Source organism: Talpa occidentalis, unplaced genomic scaffold, assembly GCF_014898055.3.
Source record: "Talpa occidentalis isolate TD23 unplaced genomic scaffold, MPIMG_talOcc4v2.1 talOcc4.2, whole genome shotgun sequence".
Classification (NCBI taxonomy): Eukaryota; Metazoa; Chordata; class Mammalia; order Eulipotyphla; family Talpidae; genus Talpa; species Talpa occidentalis.
The window spans coordinates 84,399,128-84,415,847 of record NW_023602073.1 but is presented as its reverse complement, the minus strand read 5'-3'; the positions used below and the strand labels follow the sequence as shown (position 1 = coordinate 84,415,847).

The window sequence follows — 16,720 nt, the reverse complement described above, 5'->3', positions numbered from 1 at the left end:
TGAGTTCGATCCCTGGCCAGGGAGATGCCCACAAGCAGCAGCAGACCTCTCTTGACTTGCCCGATGCTCCCCTTAGCAGTGTACTTTGGTCTATCTGCCTGTTCTGTTCCCCACTCTGTCTCTGGTGAATCCTCTCACCTCCTACATCTCTTTATTTATTCATAAATAAATATTTTTTTAAAAAAAGAATATTTGGTATCTTTCCAGTTGTGACAGGAGAGTTTTTATAGGATAACTTTCTAGAAGTTAAAATGCTGGATAAAGTGTAGGAATTCATTTAATATTAATAGCTATCTCTAGGTTGTCTTAGAAATATTGTAGCAATTTACAGTGCTACCAACTTTCATATGGAGATACCCATTTTCCCACCTAAGGCTTAAAGATTCTCAATTTTTCCACTTGTTGGTCCCTGTCTTGCTCACTTGACTTCTCATTGTGGAATATGTACACTCACTGAGGGCAGGGACTTCATTTAGGACCATTCTGAGTGTTATTTAGTTCTGTTTTGTTATTTATTTATTATATATCGTACCTCCTTCTTAGATGTAGTTTCTTTATGAAGTCACCATGGTAGAGCATCATTTCATTCTTGCATATAATACTGACCAGGTTCCATTGGAAGGGTAGGGGCAGAGCCCGAGAGTCTATTACCAGAGTATATTGAGCCAAGTTTATTCTGACAAACATTTACCCAATGCAACATGAGGCAATAAAGCCAGGATGGAATATCAAATTCTTGTTAAAAATAATGAAGATAGTAGCTAGAAAAATGAGAGCAAACTTTAAACTTAAATGAAGAGGTGATGCTGTAAACTAGAGGAGAAAGAGTTAAGAGTAGCAGCATTAAAGAGGTTCAAGTTAGAATACTTTTTCAAGTTTTTCATCCATCCATCCATCCATCCATCCATCCATCCATCCATCCATCCATCCATGCAACAAATATTTACTGAGCACCTACTGTGTGTCAACACTGTTCTCAGTGTGGGGGATGCACTGATGAATGACACACTTCCTACTATTACAAAGCTTATATTTTAGTATATGTATATACAAGAAAGACAGTGAATAAACCAATAAATATAAAATCTGTTGGTAATAAGTCTATGGAAAAAAGTTAGACAGGATAAGGGGGTTAGAGAGTGACAGGGATAGAGCGACAATGTTTTTAAAAATAAGTCAGCGTCTCATTCAATAGCATCATGAAGTAAGGACACAAGTCATGAAGGAACAGGGAAATAACACCCACGATGGAATTGTGGTCCTGGTCCTGGTGATTGTGGTGAAAAAGGTGTGACTAATGGCAGTCAGGAGGGGCCCATGACTTGTCAGTAGCACTCAGGTGCTCAGGATTCCTGTCCACTCTTCTCAATGCTAAGACAGCAGATCGCACGCCTGGAAGTCCAGGTGATGGTGAACCACGGGCTGCTAAGACCTATTTCTCTCGCATTTCTTAACAAGCTTCCCATGGTTGTCATTCATTACATATTTGTTCATTGAGTGAAAATTAAAAAAAAATTAAAAGTTAATAGTTTTTAAAAGGGGTATACATAAGATATACACAATGTCCCTGAATTTTTACAGAAGTTTTGAATCTTAGTAGTTTCCAAAGTATAAAGGCAACCCCATTTTGAAAAACATCATTTGGGCCTCCCTGGTGGCACAGCGGTTGAGCGCTGGGTTGTGAAGCTGTCCGCAGCCTCTGTAGCGCAGGTTCGATCCCCGACTGCCGGTGAGGGTTCCACATGGCGCGCAGAACTCTTCTGCCGCCTGCTGCTCCCCTCAGCAGTGTATTTCGTCGGTCTGCCTGTTCTGTTCTCCGCTCTGGCTCTGGTGAATTCTCTCACCCTCCCACGCTTCTGACTGTACCCAGTGTTTGTCTAAATAAATAAATAAATCTTTAAAAAAAAAAAGAAAAACATCATTTGAGAGCTTTGTCATTGAAGTTTTTTTGTACCTACTCGATGACGTCAATTTGAAATTTACAGTTTTAATTTTAAGTTTTTGTTTTAGTCCTTCTGAAATGGCAAACATGGACTGATACCCTGTTTTATTCTAAGCTGTTGTCTTATTCATGTTAATAAGTATTCAATGTAAAGAGCCTAAACAATTTTGAAAAGGCTCTAGTAAAAGCTGAATGAAGAGTTCCAACTACAAAGTTGTCTTATTTTAATTCATAATATTATAATAATTAATATTAATAACTAATATCTGAAATCAAGATTTAGAAGGAACATTGTTTTATCGTTGTGGAAAATACAAATTTGAAGAAGTATAATTCATACAACAAATACCAATTCAACACTTACACTGGGTCTAGCATTTTCTAGATGCTATCGATAGAGCGATGAACACAACAGACAAAAACGCTGCCCAAACTTCATGCGTACATTCTAGTGATGACAATGACTTGCTCAGCATCACACTAGCAGCTGACCGGATTAGAAACCTGGTTTTCTGACTCTTATTTGTGATCATTCCATTATACTACGGTTTAGCAAAATGCAAAGTCTGATCTTATTCATTTTACAAATAGAATAGTGTACTAATGCAGATATTTTCATGTATACAGTGTCATATGGGCTTACAAGTTCTTTTGAAAAACATTAAAAAAAACCACATAAATTAAACCAAAATAATCCCTAGATATCTGACTGCAGAACTAAGGCTAATGGAGGGGGAGGGCTGCGTGAGAACAAAGGAATGAGAGCATGGATGGTGGGAGTGGGGTGGTAAATAAATCTGAGGAGGTGTGAACATATTTCCCCAAATCACAGCCAGTGAACCAATGCTACCACAAATGAAAATAAATAAAAACACATAATAGTCTATATATGTACAAATGCATAAACAATCGGTATTTCTCTCTCTATATATACTGTAATTATAGCATACATGTTCCATGCATATAATATTTTAATATAATGCATTAAATAACTAAGTATTAGAAAATACCATGTTTAGTCAGAATACCACTTCTGAATTATTTATATCTATTGATGAAAAAATAATAAAGTCATAAAGTTTACTATCAAATTATGAATTGAAACCCGTGATCTGAAGTCTGTCCCAAGTATTCTTTGAAGAACAAAAGGATTAGAAAACTAGCATATTTTAATATTCAATATCCACAGACACATGAGAAACTAAGCTCCATAACATAAACTAAGATCCATAACATTTGGGTGCAATATTTTACCCATACTCTGGAAGAACAAACTCTCATGGAATGTTCCAAAATGTGTCATATTTACATAAGAATTCTTTCTCTTCATATTTAGAGACATGTTATTTTTGGAGACATCTCCCCCACCCCAATTGATTTTTTCATGCATTCTGTAAACACCACTAGTCTCCAAGTAGATATAATCGAATAGGTATTGCTATAGGTGGTGGAGCTACACCAGCAATAAGGAGAGCACATACAAGTAAAACATAAATTAACACAGTAACCTTAAATAATGATTTAAGTATCATGAAAAAATATAAAGCAGAAAAGACTGTCTCAGCAGAGGGAAAGTTACTTTTGATTACTGGGCAGGAAAGACTAATTGTGAGAGTATATAAAAGTAGCCAGACATGCATACATTTGAAGGGAAAATGATCCAGGTAGAAGAATGAGTACAAGACACTGAGTGATTTACTTGCCGTGGCTTGGCGGGAGCCTATGGAAGGCTGAATTAAGGTAGAGGGAGAAAAGATAAAGTGGAAGAGAGTGAATGAGCTGTGGGGTAGGACCTACGGGAAAACAGCCCAGATTTTTCACAGTTTGAAGGGAAGACCCAGGAGACGCTCATGATCTACTTTACATTTCTGAAGGATCACTCCAGCTATTGTGTAGAGAATAAATGGTAGGAATTAGAAATGTAAACAGAGAATTACTGGAAACCTACTTTCCAATGTAAGAAGAGATAAATTGTGGCTTAGATTTTTGTAAGAAATAACAGGGTGGGCTTGGATTATATTTTGAAGTGGAGCTGAGAGTACTTGCTTTATTGGTAACTTTTAGGTATTTAGTTAGGATCACTAGTTGAATGCTAATGTTATTTACTGCAAAGTGGGAGGGACTTGTTGTGGGTGGTAGAAATTATGTTCTTTTGGATGTTTGAGGGGTTTCCTGAATAAGTATGTGAAGGTAAAATGGGAAGTGTACATGTGAGTCAGGACCACAAAGGCTATGTCAGGGCCAGAGATAGGTAGGTAGATAGATACACACACAGACAGGATACATTGGTATGCAGACAGAATTAAAATGCACAGTACTAAAATTAATAGGAATACAGTACAGATAAAAAGAGTAAACAAAATGAGGCCTGGGATATTTCCATGATTAGAAACTCATGAGAAAGAAACTCAAGACTGTTAAGGAGTCTACAAAAGACCTTTTAATGTACAGGTGGTGCAGAAAGCAGAAGAAACTGTTTCAAGAACAAAACACATTAATGTATTGATCATCATTTAGAAATTTAGTAGGCAAAAGACAGAGAGGTAATGATAGCGCCTGACTTCCAGGAGATCACCAATTTTGAGGAAAATAACTCCAACGAAGTAGTAGGGTGGGGAGTCTGATGCAGTGGACAGTTGGAGGCCAGAAGGAAAAATGTGTAAGCAGAGACAGCCCCTGTGTCTTTCTGAAAGGGTCTGCTGTCACCCAAGTGAGAGCCACGCTGGGATAGGGGAGGCTATTTTTAAGATGTGCAATGTCAATGCTTGTGTCTATGCAGCTGGCAATGATTAAATGCATGGGCAAAAAACCCATTTTTTTGTCTGATATTATTGGTTAGAGGGGTGATATACTGTCTGATAATCATCTTCCAGTGAAAGCAGTTTGTAATGCCCAAATGACTAGTCAAGTCCACCAATTCATTGGAAGAGTTAGTAAAAGGGTATCACCCAATTGATTTAACAATTTAGGCCCAAATGATTAATGTAATCATGTCCTATTAACTCACAAAAACTATAGGGTAAGTACAACCTTTTGATTGTTCTGAAAGCAACAACTGGGATCAGTGTTAAAATTTATTTTTTCTTATATCTATAATAACAAAATTCAGTTATTTAAAAAAAAACAGTTGTGGTATATTTACTTATTCAAAAAATTATTCCTGTGTCTCTGAGATGCGATACTATATATATAAGTGTGCAAAGAAAGAGGCCCTTCAATCATCTTATGACTGAGTAGGAGAGATTGAAAAGCAAGTGTTTATGAAAAGTGTAGGTGCTCTTGAAAGGATGCATTTTAGGATGTAGTTAGCTTTAGGCATTTATCTTATGCAATGCAGTAATGTGGAGAGAGGAAGAAAAGGGAAGAGAGAACAATATAAACAGTGCTTGGTATGTCACCAAATAAGCATGTAAGCCACAGAGATCATGAGATGAGAAATGCAAATCTCTTTCTTAACTGTGTTTCAGTTCCTGAAAATAATTCTGGTGTTTATGATAATTTCTAAAATAAACTGCCTTAAAAAAACCCCAACTACTTTATCTGGTGTAAACACAAAGCAGCAATAACGGAGCCAAACTGTAAAATCTAAGAGATTATATATTGGTATCTGAAGGATTATCAATGGAATTTTAACCTTTAGTTATGGTGAAGGGGGAGACTGCAGACAGTGGAGGTGGGGGAGGGAGATGAATTATATTTCAGTGCAGAAGAGGAGGATTCTGAAAGGTCTTAAGATAATAAAGAGCCTGGCCCCTTGAGACAACTACATTTCCAGAATGCCCAGAGTTGAAAGCAAGTTTAGTGAAGATAGTGATCCTGAAGCCAGAGAACTAAGCAAGGGGGACTCACATTGCAGGTCCTTTTATCTAATACTCTCAAGATGCAGGATTACCTATTATTTGGACAGCTGTTTTATATATATATATATATATATATATATCTGTTCTTTATTATCTCAAGGTCTTGGTCTTCCTAAAACCTGTATTGTCCACATAAAGTTGTGTGTCATTTGTATCATATACAATATGATACAGTAGTATTATCATAGCTCTCCAATAATTAATGCAAATATTTAGCAGTTCTTTGTTGATGTCATATGTTTCCAATGTCACGGTAACCACAGAGTTGAAAAATTTTATAGGTATCTGTTCTAATAGAGCCATCATTTCTGTTTTATAGTTATTAGACAAGCAAACAAAATGTTATCTTGGTGGGACCAAGGCTTTTGATATATTTCATCCCAAGTCAGATCAGTACAACTTATAAAAATTTTGAGGGTCTTATGATTGTTTTTAGAAAACTGCATGAGGTTTATATTGTTTATATTGCACTGTTTATATTGTTCTCGTTTCCCTTTTCTTATGGATTTCCTTATTCTCAATTCTATAGTGTTAAGAAATTATTATGTGATGGAAAAAAAATTCTCTTGAATTTTTCTTCAAAAGAAGTCTTTTCCAGTGATGAAGTAAGTAATCCTTTTTTATTCCACTCCCATAATCTAGATAGATAGGAGGTAGATAAAATTATTTTACTGCCTGGCACTTTAAGTTCTCTATGGGATTCACCAGAGACAGAATAGGGAACAGAACAGGCAGACTGGCTGAAATGCACTGCTGAGGGGTGCAGTGGGTGAGTCAGGAGAGGTCTACTGTGCCATGTGGGTATCTCCTTGGCTAGGGATGGAACTCGTACTGCAGTGGGTATCTTCATAGGTTGCATCTTAACCCCTTGTGCTACCAGGGATGCCCTCTATGGATACTACTTTTGAAAAAGGATTTCTGGGTGCTGAACACTGACTTCCCCACAAGTTCTTCTCTGGCTAGCAGTTACTCTCTGGTAAAAAGTCTGATGCTGTCCTGAGCTTCCTGATGCCTGCCTGTCTGTCCTATCTGCTAATAATAAGGCTAATAAGGTTGCCAAAAATTTTTAAGTAAAGAGATTTATGATCAATAAAACACAACACCTGTGCAGGCAAGGATATAAGATGTATGCATGGTCGGGTTGGGGGGGGGATCATTCAAAATGCTGAAGTTCTCCTCCAAATTGTTTGCTTTCATCACTTCAGTGTTTTCCAAGTGTATCCAGTGGTCCTCCCCCACCCAAATTTAGATGTTGCGGTTCTAACCTTAGTACCTTAGAAAATGGTTATATTTGGAAATAAGGCATTTAAAGAGGTGATTAAGTTAAAAGGAGGCCCCTAGAGAGATCCTAATCCCATCTAATGGTGTCCTTATAAAAAGAGGATGTTAAAACACGGACACACAGACCACTGTGTGACAAGATAGCAAGGGGAGACCCTCTGCAAGCCAAGGAGAGAGGCTTCAGAGGAAACCAAAGTGTGTCCACATCTTGATCCTAGACCTATAGAACTGAAAGAATATAGACTTAAGTTCTGCTATTTAAGTCACCCAGTCTGCGGTATTTTGTTATGACAGTCATAGCAAACTAACAGATCTAGGAAGTAGCCACTATTATTTTAAAACTCTAAAGGTACCTTATTTAAAAAACACGATGATTTAAATGCAATTTAAATAATCACCTAAATGGCTAAGGATGAAATTAAGCCCCAAATACTGGGATGGATTTGTTTTGGGTTACCTTGTTTAAAAAGTGGTTTGAAACTCAAAATGGATTAAAGAACTAGACATAAGACCTGACACCATAAAATACATAGAAAGAAATATAGGCGAAACACTACATGACATGCACCTCAAAGACATCTTTACAGACATATCACCCAAAGCAGTGATAGTGAAGGCAAAGATAAACAGCTGGGACTACATCAAATTAAAGAGCTTCTGCACAGCAAAAGAGACAATAACAAAAACAAAGAGAAACCCCACCGACTGGGAGAACATTTTTGCACACAACACTAATGATAAAGGACTGATCACAAAAATCTACAAAGAGTTGATGAGACTCAATAAAAAAAAGAAAATCATCCAGTCAAAAAATGGGCAGAAGAGCTATAAACAAACTTCTCTGAAGAGGAAATGCAAATGGCCAATGGGCATATGAAAAAATGTTCAACATCACTTGTAATCAGGGAAATGCAAATCAAAACTACCATGAGATACCATCTTACACCAGTGAGAATGGCACATATTAAAAAAACTAGCAACAACAAATGTTGGCGAGGGTTTGGAGAAAAAGGAACTCTTCTGCACTGTTGGTGGGAGTGCAAACTGGTCCAACCACTATGGAGAGCTGTGTGGAGATTTCTTGACCTACTAACCATAGAGCTTCCATATGATCCAGCAATTCCACTCCTAGATATTTACCCAAATGACACAGAAACATTAATTCCAAAGGGCACCTGCACCGCTATGTTTATAGCAGCACTATTTACAATAGGTAATCTATGGAAACAACCTAAATGCCCAAAAACAGATGATTGGATCAAGAAGATGTGGTACATATACACCATGGAATATTACTCAGCAATCAATAAAGATAAACACATGCAGTTTGCAGTAACATGGATGGAGCTAGAAGGGATCATGCTCAGCAAAGTAAGTCAGAAAGAAAAAGAAAAGAAAAATACCGGATGGTCTCACTCATAGCAGGAATTTAGAAAACCTAAATAAGGGACCAGGAAAAAGACTAATTAATACAAAGTAAAAATCAAAATAACAAGCAACTATAAATCAGAGACACAAATGGGGTGGGGAGAGGTGGGAAGCAGGAAGGACTAGGGTCAAAATAAGGGGGGGGTGCAATTGTATGGGGAATATAACCAAAATGAAAATGCATACATTGTGCAAAAATGAAAAATGATGTAAGAATTATATATAATAAAATATTTTAAAAAAGTGGTCTGAGGTATTGCATGGGTATATCTAAATCATTTATAGGCATAACTTGAAAAAATATTTTGGGTTCAGTTCCAGAGCACACAACATTGTGAGTTACATGAATTTATTAGTTATCCAGTGCAAATAAAGCTACGTTTGCACCATACCATAGTGTATGAGGTGTGCAATAGCATCCTGTCTAAAAACAATGTGCTTACCTTAATTAAAAGTACTTTATTACTAATTAAAGTATGTACATGTCTTTTGTGTCATAAATGGAACTGGAGGGGATTATGATAAGCAAAATAAGTCAGAAGGAGAGAGACAATTACTGGATGATTTCACTCATCTGTGGAATACAAAGAAACAAAATCGACTATGGTGGAGGATTTTGAGGCCTGGGGTGTGGTAAAATGCATCTGAAGAGATGTGAAACTACACCTCTGATTCATATACAGCGTTGTAAACCAACATCACCTCAATTAAAAAAACAAAATATGTTATTGCTAAAAAACACTGTCACTAAGTCTCCAGGGAGTCGTAATCTTTTTGCTGGTGAGGGCTTATAAAAAATACAGCATCGGGGATGCACAATGGAGTGAAGTGCAATAAAAAGATGTCTGTCTGTATTAACAGCTTTTGACTTTCAGAAAATAAGATGTCAGATTTACTTGCCCAGAAGCCTAAGTATATAACAATATTTAGATCAATTGCTTTTTTCTTCTTTAATTTAATGTTAGAAGTTGGTCTTCATTTATTGTGTATAAACCTAAAATATCTCCTTACTTTCTACCACCCTGACTATAAAAATAAAACAACACAGAAAAAAGCAAATGTTTTATGTATGTCTCAAGGTATTACTATCTGGGAAATCTTTCTTCTACTAATTTCAAAAGGGAGTCTAACACTTTAAGTGCTGGCTGGACAGGAAGTGTTTTGAGAATGAACTCTAGAAGCACACTGTTTGGGACCAGCACTACCACTTACTAATTCTGGGTCTGCAAGCAGCTCACTAAACCTCCGTATGCCTCATTCTCCTCATCTATGCAATTGGGTGAGAATACCACGTAACTCAGAGGATTATTTTGAGTATTAAGTCAGGTAATGCCCATAAATCTCTCAGGACTGTGACCTGTTTAAGCACAATACACTCCAAAGTATTTTGCACAGATGAGGTTTCCAAGTACAATGAAGTTAATTATTCTCATTCTACTTACAGCACATCTTTCTGTGCTTCCCATTTAACTCTAAATGTTATTTAGAATGGAACATAGTTAAGTTGTAACATTTTGAAGACATTACTCTTGGCCCCACTATCCATTCTTACCCTTTTCTCTTAGTGAGGGAACCCCTTCCACCCTTCCAGCTCAGGACCAAGCACAGTTCTCTTTCCTCTGTCCTTTGGATGGCATGGGGACGTGATGGTGGGAGTTGCAGCAGCCACTCTGGACTTAAGGATGGAGCACATGCTGAAGCTGGCAGAGCCTAGGTCCTGACATGAGGGAGTCAACACCAGCACCAGAATGGACTATCCACCCGGACTGTGATATGATTCTTCACTAGTCACTATATCTGTGAAGAGTACACTTAATTCTAATTGAGATAGGAGGCTTGGGTTATTGAATTTGTCCTCTGCAGTTACATATTTGAAAGAATGTCTCCCCATCTAACAACAGAGCTAATGGAAATTTTTGTTCCTTATGAAATCCAGAATGTAGGGCTAGAGGGGAAGAGCCTAGCAATAAATAATGTTCATTAAATATCATTTTGTATAAGGTACCCTGCAGGTTACAATAAACAGAGGCATCCTTTCCTATTAGTTTAATATCCTGAAACAAATTTGCATGCATAAAGTTTCTAATTATTGGAGATAACTGTAGTGCACCATTATTATGGGCAGGAAAAAGAATTTGAGATCACAATGGAAATGAGTAAACTTTTCCTGTAATTATCAAACAAAGTAGATCCTTTAAGAGTCTCATATTTATTGAAACAAATTGGGTGGATTTTCATCAACGCTGGATTGGTCTGATATGAGCTGATTGGCCCACATGACATTCTTTTTGGAGACCCAGCAGAGCAACTTACAGACACAGCCAGCAATTGCTGGAGATCTGAAATAGGAGTACAACTGATATAGGAGAGACTTGTCATGTATGACCAGTTATTAGTGATGGAGCGCCCCACAATGAAATGCATAGTCCCAGCACCAGGCACTCTGTATAGTGGGTGGTAAGGGATAATCAGGCAGTTTCTTATTTGGGGGCAAAATGTATCAGGAATTCATTTGCTGTATTAAGGCTCGAGATTTTCCTGGCAGTGAGAGGTAGAGAGCATGTGTATATGTGTACATTTACATGGAGAGAAGTGTAAATATAGAACAGTTTACAAGCTAATTACTAAAAAGTAGCAACAAATATTATCTACACAAATGCTACAGGGATGGAATAAAATGATTTTGACTATCTCTGAAAGGTAAAGTTCTTTTAAACAGGAATTTATGGTTCCCTCCCATCTTTTTTGTTATACACATTGTTAACATTCGCCATGGTTTCTTAACAAATAAAGGGCCTGTATAAAGTAAAATTTGACAAACATCAAATCACAAAATGAGTTAATCAATCATTAGAGTTAATAAGAACACATTCAAGACTATGTAGTAACAATCTTAGTTCAGCCCTTAAACCATCTGTTCCTCCTTAAAGGGCTGTTCTCTGCCCCTCTGTGGTTAGCCCTCCATATCGCATGTAGCCTTTCCTTCAGACCAAGAGGATGTGCCCACCCTGATGTCCCCCCTTCTGAACTGAGCCTCCAGATGCCTGGATCCTAGGATTTCCAGCCACCATGACTCCAAGTTCACATACAGGGCTGGTCCATGTGTCCTTCCAGGGTCCAGCCTCCTGAGGATGAGGGCCACTGCCTATCTGCTTGTCTTAAAATCCAACTAGGTATAGACAACGCATGAAAGTATGCAAGGCCCCAGGAGATGCAGGACAGAGCCAATGGATGTAGAGGGAAGAGGGTGGTGATAGATCTCAGCCGGAGATGGGGGTAAGCCAGGTTCAAACACACAACTCTGAGTATTTTAAATGGAAACTTGACCCCTTCAGTTAAATTATGGAAGGATTTTTGTCAAGGTAGGAAAGTAAAGACCTTTCACTTAGGTTTTGTTAGCCTAGCACAGAACTCATTATTATTTACTTTTAAAAATTTCTGTTTATTCACTTATTTTTTATTGAAAGGAAGCTGGGTGGGGTAAGAGCATGGCAGCAGAAAGACTTATACTTCACAGGCTAAAACCAGGATGGGCTAGCACATATTGTGATGTCTGGCTTATAACCTTCATATAATCTGACATTTTTTATGAATTTTTAATAGAATGTGAAAGAATTTGTTAATATTTGCTTTAAGCAGAAATTTAAAAAAAACAGGTATTAATCTTTTTAAAACTATAAAATTGGAAATTATATAGTCTCTTAATGCTAGAATTTTTTTAAGAATGAAGAAGTAAATTCAAATGCATTATCAGCCACCTCTTTCCTTTTTTGTTTATAAAATTAAGAGGTAAGAAATACAGGTAGTCAGAGAGAGATCTTCACTACAGATAACTTTGAAAATTAATCCAGTTGCCATCTAATTATTAAGGATTTTCAGAATTTTATTTGAAGATGGATTACTTTCAATCCTATTAGTAAAGCTTACAAACATGTTCACTAGCAAAGTTCCAGAGGATCAGCAGCCAGAAAATCTTGCAGAAGTCCCATATCTCTGTGATATCTTAGTTACAAAACACTATGTTCACTGAACCTATTTTACCCAACCCTTGCTCCACTCCTGCTAGAGACCTGCATACAACCACAGATTCTGGGTGCCAATGTAGAGGAAGCATATCAACTTTGGGAAAGCAAAAACTACTCAAGTTGTCTACACTCTTGCAAAATATTCTATCAGCAAATGTTCCACATCAGCTTGTTATATCCTAATTGGAGGTTTATTTCAATTTATGATTATCTACTATATCTGATAGGTGCAAGTTAGTTCTTCACCTTAATTTCTTTCAAATACCAGTTGACATAGCTATTCTAGAAAAGGGGAATTAGGGCCTTCCCTGGTGGCGCAGCGGTTGAGCGCTGGGCTGCAAAGCTGCCCGCAGCTTCTGCAGCGCAGGTTTGATCCCCAGCCACCGGTGTGGGGGGTTCGATCCCCAGCCACCGGCGAGGGTCCCACACGCTAGTTCGATCCCCGGCCACCGGTGAGGGTCCCACATGACAAGAGAGACCTTTCCTGCCGTGCCCGCTGCTCCCCTCAGCAGTGTACTTCGTCAGTCTGCCTGTTCTGTTCCCCGCTCTGGCTCTGGTGAATTCTCTCACCCTCCTGCGCTTCTGACTGTACCCAGTGCTTATATAAATAAATTAATAAATCTTTTTTTAAAAAAGGGAAATTAAAATTGGGGAAAAAAGTTAGATTTTTTTCACTAAATGATCAGAATGGTAATTTATGGTTTAAGAGAGAGAAAAGGTATACAGATCAGCTAGAAGGCATAGAAGGGGTTAAATTAATAAATTAGAGAGATTTTGCAGATTCTAAGAGGAGAGAGAGGAGAATGAATCAACAAGGGGCAGGGAGGAATGGAGGGAGAGAAAGAGAGACCAACTTTCCCTAGGCACAAAGACCACAAGAAAGAGGGGATCACCAGCACATGCTATTCTGATTAGCTGGTTCTTGAGAAGCAACACACTGACTTCACTTCCCATTAACACTGAGATCAAACCACATCTCAGAGTATGAATGTAACAAGTGGGAAAACAGGCAAATTAATTAGGCCATGGTAAGCTGAATGGCAGAAAGCTCTTAAGGGTAACTTGGGGGTGAGATGTATGACACTGATGAAGAATGAGTCCATGACCCAGAAGATTATAACTTATGTAAAAGCAGGTTAATTTGAACCTGAATGCTTGAGGAAGTTAGGAACTGTTGTGTTGCTTCCCCAGTGACTGTGGTTAGAAAAAGTGTTAAATAACCAAATGAAGTTGTATAATAAAAGAGAAAAAAACATGACAAAAGAAAGAGAAAATATTTAGAGGTGTAAACTGGTAGAACAGAGTATTAAACACATTGAGTCTTTAACTTTCACCCTAGTACCTTCCATCTTTAGAAAATTAGGGGTACGATAACTAGAAATATGCAATGCAAAAGACTGAACTGTGTGCTGATCAAGGGAAAATCTGGAGGTAAGCAACTCCCAGAACTGCGTTAGAGAACATAAGGAATGTATTAGAGAATATAACTGTATCTTAGGGAATATAAAGAAGGAAATGAACTGTTTGATTTTGGTTTAGCTATATGCTATCAATTGAATGTTTGTGTCTATACCTCTTTCTTCTCCCCAACCCACTTATTGAAACCTAATACCCGATGTGATATTTGGAGTTGGGGCTTTTGGGAGGTGATTATGTCATGAGGGTGAAGTTCATGAATGGGATTAGTGTCTTTATAAAAGAGACCCAAACATCTTGGTTGTTTCTTCTACCATCTGAGGTTTCAGCAAAAATATGGCTATCCATGAAACAGAAAGTAGGCCCTTCCCAGAATCTGACCATGCCAGCAACTTGATTTTTGGATTTCTCAGCCTCCAGAATTGTGAGAAATAAATACTGTTTTTATAGCCTGTCAGATATATAGTATTTTGGTTACAGTAGCCTGAACAGACTAAAATACTACATACCTCAACAAGTGGGAACAAATGAACTTGGTCAAGATTGTGGAGTTCATAACACTTTTCCAAAAGGAAGGTGCTATGGTATAACTTAAAAACAAATCTGACATTTTCCATTAGAGTAGAAGTCAATTTATAAGAATGTTAAGTATTTAACACATTGTCATGCTTATCTAGTATTAAAGGAGTAAATAATTTCATATTGGCAATTCCTGTTTATTTTGAGCCCATATCAAATAGGAATTAAAAGACTACTAAAAATAAACTTTGAGCTTAAAATATAGAACATAAATGATAGATGAATTAAATGATCCAGTTTAGAATAGATCTGAAACTTAGCACTGGAAGATTAAAAATAAGTGATCTCATTCAAATTGCTTAAAGAACCCAATGTGAGTAAGGTTAAATCCTTGGCTTCTGGTCACAAAGCTCCTTAAAGTCACAGTGAAGATTAGAGCTTGAATCTTTCTGCTTCAAAGTCTCTGGTCTTAATGCAGATGACACTTCAACATCTCTTGTTAGAAAAATGAAGTCTCATTATGAAAGCACTGAAGGAGTGGACTGTTTTATTCTTAAGATTGTTTATTTCAGGTAGAACACACATAGTCACACTCCATTTGTTCACAATTTAAAAGGTCAAGTCCAATCTCCAGTGACTTTAGTTTCTCTGTGTTACAATAATTGTAATGTAACATTGGTGGTATAACTTGGATGCAGTCAAATATAGTGACCTCACAATGAAAAGAAATTAGATACAATTAGAGAAAACACTTAAATTCTGCCATTCTCTTTAGAGACAGGAAGATTTTTTTTTTTTTTTGTAAGTCTATTCTGAAGTACTGTAGTGAAAGACTCTCAACAGAACTGTATGTCCCTGATAACCTCAAATTCTTAGTAAGTGGGATTTCAGCTGTATTTCTCTACAAAATACGTTCATATTTCTTGAAAGATAAGTAGTAAATTTTAAACTAATCTGAGAGAAAAGGAACATTATTTTATGCTTTTAACAGCAAATGGTAGGTAAAATTTTAAAATCCATAAAAAAATAAACCTAACATAGAATTTTGAAAGAAACAGGTGACAAGAATTTAAGAAATTTCATGGAACTGCTCTGATGTCAAATGGCATCTAATTTCATAAATATTATGCACCATAGAAATAAACATTAGCAAGTTCAATTGTAGAATGTATAATAGTACTTTAACACATATATTTTCTTCTTAAGAAGAAGATGATATAATGTTGATATGGAAAGTCATTGTTTTGGTTTTCCTGAAACCCAGAGTATAATTATTGCACTGATAAAGAATTCCACTATTTGTAAAACTGTTCAACTTGTTGATGAGGAAACCTTGTTTTGGCTAAAAAGCATTTGTAATCAACAGAGGGATAGCACAGGGGACAATATGTCAATTAAACAAATCTGTGTAAGAACCACCTGTTATAGACCCACAGGACACACACAAATACTGCAAACGTGAACGTGCTTGCACACAGAAAAAAGAGAGAAAGAAAAGGAATAGCAGCCTTCATTATTAAAAGCACTTTAAATACTTTAGATCAAAGTTACCAAATAGAGATGAAAATTTTCAAGTTTTTGACATGAAAAAACTCTCTTAAGAGAAGGCATATTTTCGTTCATATTGGTCTTTTATTTTCATTGATATTTCAAGGATATTTTCCTCCATCCTTCCCCCATCCAAATAAATCCTTCTCTCCACCAAACCCCTTCTCCTCTGCTGTCCTGGGAGAGTGTGACCCCTCCTCTGGTGCAACACTGCTATCAGACACTTCCCTTCCTCTTCTTTTCCACCTTGTTCTGGTTTTCCTGAAACCCAGAGTATAATTATTGCACTGATAAAGAATTCCACTATTTGTAAAATTTTAAATTTAACAAATTTAATTTAAAATTTAAAATTTAATTTTAAATTTTACTTCCAAGATCTCTCAAGATTTCTTCTTCCATGGACATTCTACACACTGTTCTCACAGACATACACATGGAATCATCCTCCTTTGTTTCCCAAATGTATATTCAGAACTTATGGGGCACTGTGACAGATTTGAACTCAAAATGGAAAGCAGCTTACAATCTGGTGAGGGAGGAAAAAAGCATAAACGATTGTATTTCAGTAGGATAAGAATATGTGCCTAAGTATAAAATTTGCCCAAGTGGGTGATGGGACAATGGACCAAGTTAACTCTGGGGTCTGTTAGGAATTTCCCATGGAAGAGATGCTTGAGCTATACCTTAACAGTTAGATACCA

The 16,720-nt window shown here is 37.0% G+C and overlaps 1 protein-coding gene across 26 annotated transcripts in view; it reads right to left on the bottom strand.

The window, feature by feature from the left end:
- The window catches only part of RIMS1 (regulating synaptic membrane exocytosis 1), a 461,872-nt gene that overhangs the window by 11,297 nt on the left and 433,855 nt on the right, over positions 1–16,720 (bottom strand). The window contains exon 1 of one of the 26 annotated variants that reach the window (XM_037519957.2): positions 1,247–1,281. The exons of the other annotated variants lie outside the window; for them this stretch is intronic. The gene's annotated coding sequence lies outside the window, so the exon portion shown is untranslated. Of the gene's footprint in view, positions 1–1,246; positions 1,282–16,720 lie in introns of those variants that run through there. 26 annotated transcript variants of the gene reach the window in all.